This window comes from Ceratina calcarata, unplaced genomic scaffold (assembly GCF_001652005.2).
Source record: "Ceratina calcarata isolate Rehan_Ccalc_2016 unplaced genomic scaffold, ASM165200v1 scaffold97.2, whole genome shotgun sequence".
Lineage (NCBI taxonomy): Eukaryota > Metazoa > Arthropoda > Insecta > Hymenoptera > Apidae > Ceratina > Ceratina calcarata.
In genome coordinates, this window is record NW_017181113.1 from 1 (window position 1) to 10,370 (window position 10,370).

Below are 10,370 nucleotides of genomic sequence, written 5' to 3' on the forward strand. Positions count from 1 at the left end.
TATACTCATAGAGCGATAAAGAGTAGGTGTATCTTTTCTGAATTTACTATTACTTTTATTATCTATGGTGGTTAATTATTTTACGGCGTGCTCACTTGTTCCAATTTGCCATTTTATTTCTATTCATTACATTTTCTCTCCATTGAGTGACGAGTCGTTTAATATTGTTTGGAATGCCTCGCTAGTGTGGTTCTTTCGTTAAAGAACAAATCTTTTTTAAAAATAAGAGCTGGTGCTCCACTCGATGAAAGAGCAAACTTTCATTTGGAACAGTTTAAATGCTCAAAATCGAGGTATCCATTTGATACTAGGTAGTCAGAAGTTTTATCATTCTCTTGTGATGATTCGATTACTAAACACGACAAAATATTGCAATGCGTATGTATGCAACAATGTATGCAGTACTCTGTGGTAGCACAATTTATATTTCTTGCCTGTACCATTGCGGCAAATCAACAATACATATAAAACTATTATACATATTCAGGGTTCTTTAATATATGAGTTTATTATTATTATAATTATTATTATTATTTTATTATTATTATTATTATTACTATTACTTTATCATTTCCATCAGTACCATCTACATTGATACGATCGTTTCCATTCTCGTCATTACCATTACTATGAAGTTCATGATTCTTACTATTAATATCGTTGCTGTTGCTGCTACAAATACTGCTAAATCAACTAATTATCATTATCATCTTTTACAATGTGATCGTGGTTAAAGGTTCATAAAGTTATTAACGTGAATATCATTTTTATGCAGCTTATTATCCCTTGCAGTTATCATTACTTCTACTTATTCTTGTACATCAGATTATTTTTCTTTCTCCTTATTTTGCTATTATTGCAATGGTTACCAAACGATTGCTACTGGTATTGCTATTATTCATGACTTACTTTCTATAATACTACCCTCATTATTACTAATATATTATTACTACTATTCCTATTTCTATTATTGCTACTGTTATTGATATTAATACCGTTTCTTTATTTATTATTCTTATTATCATTGATACAATCATTATAGTGTTCACCATGGCTGTCTTCACAAAATTCTCATTTCCATTGAAATCATCCCATTGAGTCGTCGTCACTAATTGATTATTACTACAATTATTACTATTGCTACTACCACTACTACAACTGCTGCTACTACTATTACTACTACTATCACTACCATTGCTACTATTACTATTATAGTTCGTTATTGTAATGATACATTATGTTATATTATTATACTATATTACATTATATTATATTACAATTATTAATTGTTCATTTTCAAGTTAACTCTTAAAGGCATTTCAATGAAAAAAAAGATTCTTATTTTTTAATATAAAGTTAAGCTGTAATATTCGGCACATGAATATAATAAAAAGCATGGTTCACTATTAATGGATGACTATAGATTCATTGTCAGTGAAAGTAAATAAATGATGTGTATACTGGTTTGTTAAATAAGTGTTGCAATCTTGCAAGACCCATTCCCTTAACTACGTAGTGTGTTTTTATTTTCTATTTTTTTTTCTCTTGGATGGACATGTATATAATAGTGGCTGTCTTTTATATTTGCGCATGGTATTTTAAGGTGCACAGTCGTATATATTATTTAATATATGTATTGAATATATGTCTATTATACTTATGCACGTTCAGGTTTAGTCCTTTATTATTGAAATGCACCGCTGACAGATCTGTAAAGACTGACGATTCGAACATGGTGAACGGAGTGGACGAGGCTGTCTCAAGTGCACACACAACGGAAGATTCTGAACAAGTATCTAGGTGTGAATGTAATGTCCCTACTGCCTCACAAAATTCCCAGTCACAAGCTGGAGTGACTTCTACCTTCCCTGTAGTAAGTACACTGTTATCTTTCTTATTATCCAATTTATTTGTCTTGCATTAGCATTGTGTGTCTTCATAGTATTACAGTATCAAGAGTAACGATCAGCATCAAATGAAAAGTATATAAATGTCTTATTGAAATTACGAAGGTACACTAATTTACTTTAAGTTAGATCAACGATATCAATGTTCCTTTTTACTAAGCGTACAATACATACAGATAGCTGTAAACGCTACTGTTTGAAAGACTTTTATGATTGTACCAAGCAGAGTACAGTAATGCTAATAAGAGTATTCTTCCAATGTACGTGGGACCTTAATAGATAATAGATGTCTTTGTCTTTATTCTAGGATCTTACAAGACCGAGTTATGCCCAAGTAGCACAGCACTGTCGCGAACTACCTTGTACAAAACATAAGACAGATGAAAGGGATGGAAATGTATAAATCAATACGTAAGTAAATGATTCTTATACCACATTATCGTTGGTTGTTTCCTATCGCAGAAATAAGCAACAAAGCTTCTCCCCACTGATAATTTGTCAAGACGGAGATGTAACTTTGCAGATACTACAGCAGCGAATTTCGATAATTAGCTGTTATTCTTCATCTGGATTATATGGATTATGTACCACTGCTTTTTATCCTACATCGGATATAGTGGGTATGAAGAAAACTTTTTACATTGTACAGTGACACTTCGCCTACAATGAATGGTGGTATCGATTAACTATATAAACGATTATCGACAAAAGAAAAAAAATTATTTGAAGAGACTCTAATTCGCTGCATATTTAAACTGAAAAAAAAGAACAAAAAAATACGTTTGCTGGCAGGATAATACATTGCGTAGAAGAGTATTGTTATTGCTTTGGTTCTGTGATTTTGGAGGTATATATTTGTTAGCTTGTAAAAATGTTAAAGTAAGGTATTAATCTTTTAATTCCTTTCTCCTCTCCCCTTTCATAGCACAGGGCCGTAACTGGGAAATGTTTATCTTTGTGCCAAACCTTGCTATGAGCGTACAGCTTAATGAATGTTCAGAGTGCAACGAAACTTTTTCTCAGACATAATTTCTGATTTCAAAGAAAATCTATACAAACACGAATGTGACTTTTAGAACAGATAAATCATAAGGATGCTTATTTTGAGAAAAAGAGATTGATTCATTTTTGTTTTCTTATCATTTTCTTATTATTTATAGGCGAGACTGCGTACTTTCCAGAATATCTATAGCAAACAAAGCATGAACGAACAGTATACAAACGAAATTCCAGAATACTACCAAGATTCAATTTAAAAAGACTCTAAAAACTGAAAGAGGTACAATAATAATTAACTGCTCCATGTGTGAGATATAAACTACTCGTGGTCTCACACGACTGTTGCCTACAGTACTCTAGTATACTATCGTTGTGACGAACAAGAATTTCGTTGTATCTATCATAACATCCATTCTACGATATCAGCAGTATAGCAATTACATTGTCATCGTGCATATTGCTGATAAAAGCGTATTATAATTTCTCTATAAATAACATTATTTAAATTGAGAATAATTAGTTCTTCTAGAATAATTAGCTTCTGTTTTCACGCATACGAATCACAGGTTGATTGATGTTGGTTTGTTATATTTTCTCTATTTTGTTTTCTATGCATTTGATAATTAATAAAGACGTTCAGTCTACCAAGACTCACCTATTTCGCCGTAATAATATCTAAGGCAAGAATGGAAATCCGGTATACTTATAAGAAATTACCTGTAATGTTTATAAGAACAGAATATATGCAAGAAAATAGAATAACACAGGAAATTTATAAGTGAGAACAACAGGATATTTCGAAAATATAACATTCCATTGATCCAAATAATCTTTTGCCTCGACTAAAGAGCTTTAAAATTATTTTCCAGGTGAATCAAAAATATTAATAATAACAAACCAATTGTTCGTTATTAATATTCTGGAAATGATATGAAATAGATTTTAATATTTCGTTTCGTTCATTTTGAATGAAAAAGAGCGAAGAAGCTAATTGTTATCGGCGGTCTTTAGGCACCTATTTACGGCACTGACCTTTTCTTTTTAATATTATACTGTTATATAAGATAACATACGATTTAGAATTATGCTTTGGCAAGTAATATAAGAGTTGTCAAAAGTATGGTCTTTGAGCACACGTTTAAGTGCCTCAAAATGTTGTGAATATTACAGGAGCTTGGCTTTAGATGTTATATAATTACATGTACCTATACATTATAGTAAAGAAGCGCATATGATATATTTGTTACTGATATGCGTAAAGAAAATCGAAGTAATACGGATATTAAAGGGAAAAAACCAATCTCCTGAACTATAAAACAATTACCAACGTGTATAATTATATTTTACATTTACGATACTGCCTTTTCATTTTCTTTTTATATATCCGAAATGATTAGTCACTAACGTTGGGTACGCAGAAGAAATTTGTTGTCGAATTGTAAACGGATTAGGATTATCATTACTAATTGTTTCAATTTAAATCGTGGTGCTGTAAAACACTTTGCTTTAGCCTCAGTCTTCTAGCACAACTTACATTGATCGACGATACCTTGAGAAAATTTTGATGTAACGCGGTCGATTACATCGAGAAATAAGTATGGATATATTTAACGTAAACGTACGTAAAAAAAATACGAATATCTTTTCATTAGTAAATTCACTCGTTTCAAGTTGTTTTGTATCTTCTAATATCATTTCGTATTTGATGTGTGGATTTATTATATTTTTTTTTGGTTTGATTATCGTTCTATTTTATTTTATTGTCCTCTTGATACGACGCATGATGTGAAATGGGATAAACGGAGCTTGAACACTTTCCAAGGAAAGCGAAACTTGCTTTTAAACTTTCCTCGATGACTTTCTTTTCTGAACTCGTGTGATGTAATATCTCAGTGAATATGCAATAGTACGTTAATGTCACACCACCTTTAATTATGCCAATAAATAACGAATGTCCAATTATCGCCAGTAATGTAAAAAGAAAAGTGTGCATCGTATTGTACAGTATTTTTAATTCAACCGAAATCAACTTTTTCTTCAGCTCTAAATATATATTTTAATGTTTTAATATCGTACGGAATCAATTAAAGAAGGAACGTTTAATAATTACATGGTAACAGTAATCAATCAGTCAATTAATTTTCTTAGTTTATACATAATGTACATTGCATAGTGTGAATTTACTGATAAAAAGATTTAATATAGATACGAAAGATACAGATACACATACATGTACGTATATATATAAATACATATATATATATATATAAAAATTGGATAAGCATTAATATTTCTCGATAATGGAGTTTTTAGAGGAACGTAAATAATGTTGAAGTAATTTTGTCCTTACTTTATGCGTTATCCTATAAATTATGTATAGCTAATTATGTGTATGCTTTGAATATTCATTTTAATTATCGCTGCGGATTATATGTAAAAAAAATTTGAAAGTTGATTCCTCTCTATACATTGTCTTTACTAAATGTATGGAACTTAAATGTAAGCAGATGATAAAACTGTTGGTATATTATATTATACCTGTACAATACAAAGTGAGAAATAGACGCGCCAATACCTTGGATCCTGACGATCGCCAGTTTTCTCACTAGTAACTGACTCATTACTTTGTAAAATCGTATGCACATGATGAAACTTGTTGTCTTCGCCGTTTTGAGAAAATTCGGTATAGTGACGAAACTGTTTTTACTATCGGTATAACTAAAAAAGAGGAGTTTATAATGATTTCAAGTTGACGAATGGTTCTACGTGGTCCAGGGTAAGGGTAGCATACTGAGAGCAAAAATTGTGATTGGAATGTATGAAAGAAGAAGAAGAGAAGGTATATTAGAACTCTGTTCATTTTTACTAATCTCGTCACAGAGTCGGTGGCTGATAAACTTACGTTAAACTCATTCATCAGAATAAAACTGTGATTAGATTGAAGTCCAACAGAAATACAATGTATAATGTACTCCGTTTTATAGGCTTACAGGGCCTAGAAAGTCTGATTTTTTAACTACTACGAAGAAAACTTGTGTATTATAATATGATCTATAATGTTTGTTTATTACTATGTAAAGTCACAGATTTCAAAATTAAACATTAATTACTGTTATTGATTTTTTGCTTTTACTTTAATAACTATAAATCTCGCATTGCATTCACGTTGTTTCATTCGTTAAGAGATTTGTATAGATGCAGTCTAGAACGAAATATGGCCTAGCGTTTGTGAATATTATTAAAGAAAAAGAATAAAATAAAATAGAGTGTAAAACCGAGGTATTCCGGTAAATACGGTGGTAATTGATGTATTTGTATACATACGAAGAGAACCATTTCTGCATGTAATTTTATTCAGGGCACGAAGAAACTGCCAATATCTTTAAAACAAGAGACTGACAGTGTCTTTACACAAAAGATGCAGATTCGATTTAAAATTGCGTGACATCTTGATTATTGTTCCACAAAAGACGTAACAATTGTTTCGCATATACAGAGCCGAAAAGATTTTGTACATTAGAACGAATCAAATCAAACGATATGTATCTGATATAATATTACCTACCGGCGAAATGATTCGCGGTACATGAAACATTACCTCATCGATGGTACGCGTTACTTTCAAATCATGTGGATAGTAGTTACGTACATTGATTCTGTAACATGACTATTTCATAATGTATAAACCGACGGCGGGGAAATAAGCTTGAATCGTTATTAACATTAGTCGCGAGGAAACAAACTTAAAACAAATATTATTTTACGAATTACGACGTCAATACCTATTAATGATGTACAATCACAACGTATAATCATTTAATACTTTGTCTTCCTTTACATTTTGTATATTGTTGATAGAAATTAACGTCAATTACTATAGGTTCTCATTTCCGCTTGTTTAAGCATGAAAACACGTTTGTAGTACACGTAGCGATAGGACCTTACCGTTTCACCTGAGTGTCCGTTTCCTAACGTGTAAAGAATAGTATTTATTTGTATTTGACGTTTTATGTTACTTACATGCGAACGGGAAAAGAGAATTATAGCACAAATGTTCAACGAGAATAAGTAAATCCTTTCTTTATCAAAATGTGCAAGGCGACAATATTAAAAGCGTATCGAAAGTAATTATTTTTGCGACGTTCGAAGTATAATTATTTTGTTCCTTGAATACAAAAGAAGAAATGGGAAATATTTTTAATTGTACTATGCTTATGATACTATTAGTATGTTGTATTAAAATATCCAAAGTTGAAACTCTCGGGAAATGCTGCATTTTTCAATACGCATCACGTTAATAACCGGTTTGATGATTTCAAATGAGGTGTGAAATGTGTACAGAGAACGATTATGGAACGGTACACGAGTTTTTCTTAAACCATTTGTAACTACTGAATTGACCACTTTTGCAAACGAGCGTAGAGTAAAATTAAAATAAGGAACCGAGTAAACTACTGAATTAAATTGCATCTAGCGCCTGAGATATTATCGATCCATAAACATACATCATTATATATGTATTAAGGGAGAAAAGAGAGAGAACAAAAAACGAAGCAAATACTAAAACAGCGACAAATACTTTGTTACTCTTGTATTTATAAACTAATTTGATAATCGAACATTCCTGATGAAAGAGGTCTTCGTTGGTATTCTGCGTATCTCGCATGTCATGTTATATCCTCGATAAAGAAAATTGCAAATTGTAAATAAGATTTGTTTATCATAGTAGGCACTGGACTACAATGTCTAAAAGTATAATCGGATCGGCAAGGTTCCCGGAAAGTATAAGCAAATGTATTTTCGATGCGTTCATAGGTGATTCGCGACCTTTCAACTGTACCGTGTAATGTTAAATCGTTTATGTTCGGACGGAAACCGGCGCAGTAAATCTGAATTGCTTTCGAAATGTTGGAAAACTAAACCATGCTTTGTCACGAGTGACATCGAGTTCAAACGAAATTTGATCAAAGCGATCGCGACGAGGTCTTGCACTTCAAGTAATATAAGAAAGAATGTGAACGGTTGATTGTCTTCTGACGATCTGAGGAGAATGCGTTGAGTTACCAGTTCATACAATTTCAAGTAACACGTATATATATATGCAATAAGTTTACCGAACTGTTAAGATTTATATATTCTGATACACAAGAGGAAATAATTTTTCAACTATAAGAATTCCACTGCAATAAAAATGATGACAAATGTGACATGAACTACGCGATGTATTTTATTATAATAACATTAATTGATACATATTTGGGTCCAAACCTTTTGCTTAGAGAAATATATGAACGCTCTTCGATTATATATATGATTTGAACGGTTGCCTGCTTGAGTTACGAATCGGTGGATTTCCACACACACACACATATACGCATGTACACTGCGAACTTAAAGAGTCAATTTGAGAAATCGTTTAGGAACAATGCTGAAAAATGGTACGAAAAGTATTTTCGTTAAGTCGAGCAAAAGCTTTCAAACAAAATTTCTCATTCCCGTGAATGCGACAGAAGGCAAGATAAGAAATGTTCTCGATAATTACACCGTTTTTGCTTCTGTAATACCTGTAACACCGCGTCATAATATCATCAGTTAATATTGCGGACGAGCTCGTTGTACGTTCAGTGCCTTTTTTACATATACATTCACATGTATGTAAAAATCAATTGATCCTTTTGTATCTATCAATATCTTCCAATCTCTCCGTGAGAGGAGGTAGCACGATATGAAATTAAATCGGGAAGCTCTAGTATTCTCTGCCGGTCGAAGCAAAGAATAAGAGCAGAGATATATAAGGAAACTTAATTGAACGTTGGCTTATTTCCGTGTACACGAGTGTTACAAAGTATGGTGTATAAAATAAGCCAAATTTGAATTAAGCGTATTTACGTATACATACATAACATACATACATATATATATATATAATTTAGCGTTAGTGTGCTTGATTTAAAGTGCATAATTTTTAAAGGTAACACGCATATTTTTATAAATTTCGGTATTGATACGATGGTTTGCTATATAAATATATAAATAAATAAATATATATATATAAAATATATAAATATATACATACGAGAATGTATAGGATGTATAATGTACATGTAAGAATTACAATGATCTACGGCAAATGATTATATATATATATATATATATATATATAAATTCGTTAAGAGATTTGTATAGATGCAGTCTAGAACGAAATATGGCCTAGCGTTTGTGAATATTATTAAAGAAAAAGAATAAAATAAAATAGAGTGTAAAACCGAGGTATTCCGGTAAATACGGTGGTAATTGATGTATTTGTATACATACGAAGAGAACCATTTCTGCATGTAATTTTATTCAGGGCACGAAGAAACTGCCAATATCTTTAAAACAAGAGACTGACAGTGTCTTTACACAAAAGATGCAGATTCGATTTAAAATTGCGTGACATCTTGATTATTGTTCCACAAAAGACGTAACAATTGTTTCGCATATACAGAGCCGAAAAGATTTTGTACATTAGAACGAATCAAATCAAACGATATGTATCTGATATAATATTACCTACCGGCGAAATGATTCGCGGTACATGAAACATTACCTCATCGATGGTACGCGTTACTTTCAAATCATGTGGATAGTAGTTACGTACATTGATTCTGTAACATGACTATTTCATAATGTATAAACCGACGGCGGGGAAATAAGCTTGAATCGTTATTAACATTAGTCGCGAGGAAACAAACTTAAAACAAATATTATTTTACGAATTACGACGTCAATACCTATTAATGATGTACAATCACAACGTATAATCATTTAATACTTTGTCTTCCTTTACATTTTGTATATTGTTGATAGAAATTAACGTCAATTACTATAGGTTCTCATTTCCGCTTGTTTAAGCATGAAAACACGTTTGTAGTACACGTAGCGATAGGACCTTACCGTTTCACCTGAGTGTCCGTTTCCTAACGTGTAAAGAATAGTATTTATTTGTATTTGACGTTTTATGTTACTTACATGCGAACGGGAAAAGAGAATTATAGCACAAATGTTCAACGAGAATAAGTAAATCCTTTCTTTATCAAAATGTGCAAGGCGACAATATTAAAAGCGTATCGAAAGTAATTATTTTTGCGACGTTCGAAGTATAATTATTTTGTTCCTTGAATACAAAAGAAGAAATGGGAAATATTTTTAATTGTACTATGCTTATGATACTATTAGTATGTTGTATTAAAATATCCAAAGTTGAAACTCTCGGGAAATGCTGCATTTTTCAATACGCATCACGTTAATAACCGGTTTGATGATTTCAAATGAGGTGTGAAATGTGTACAGAGAACGATTATGGAACGGTACACGAGTTTTTCTTAAACCATTTGTAACTACTGAATTGACCACTTTTGCAAACGAGCGTAGAGTAAAATTAAAATAAGGAACCGAGTAAACTACTGAATTAAATTGCATCTA

At 31.5% G+C, this 10,370-nt stretch overlaps 1 long non-coding RNA gene across 2 annotated transcripts; it reads left to right on the top strand.

Annotated features, from left to right (window-relative positions):
- Nucleotides 1-6: 6 nt before the first annotated feature.
- On the top strand, nucleotides 7-8,325 carry LOC108631872 (uncharacterized). Of its 2 annotated transcripts, XR_001916947.2 has the most exons (4): nucleotides 7-1,873; nucleotides 2,215-2,318; nucleotides 2,431-2,754; nucleotides 2,833-8,325. It is a non-coding gene; the product is annotated as an uncharacterized LOC108631872 (long non-coding RNA). The 2 variants fall into 2 exon arrangements; XR_003390009.1 differs by having other exon boundaries at nucleotides 2,431-8,325.
- Nucleotides 8,326-10,370: the final 2,045 nt, after the last annotated feature.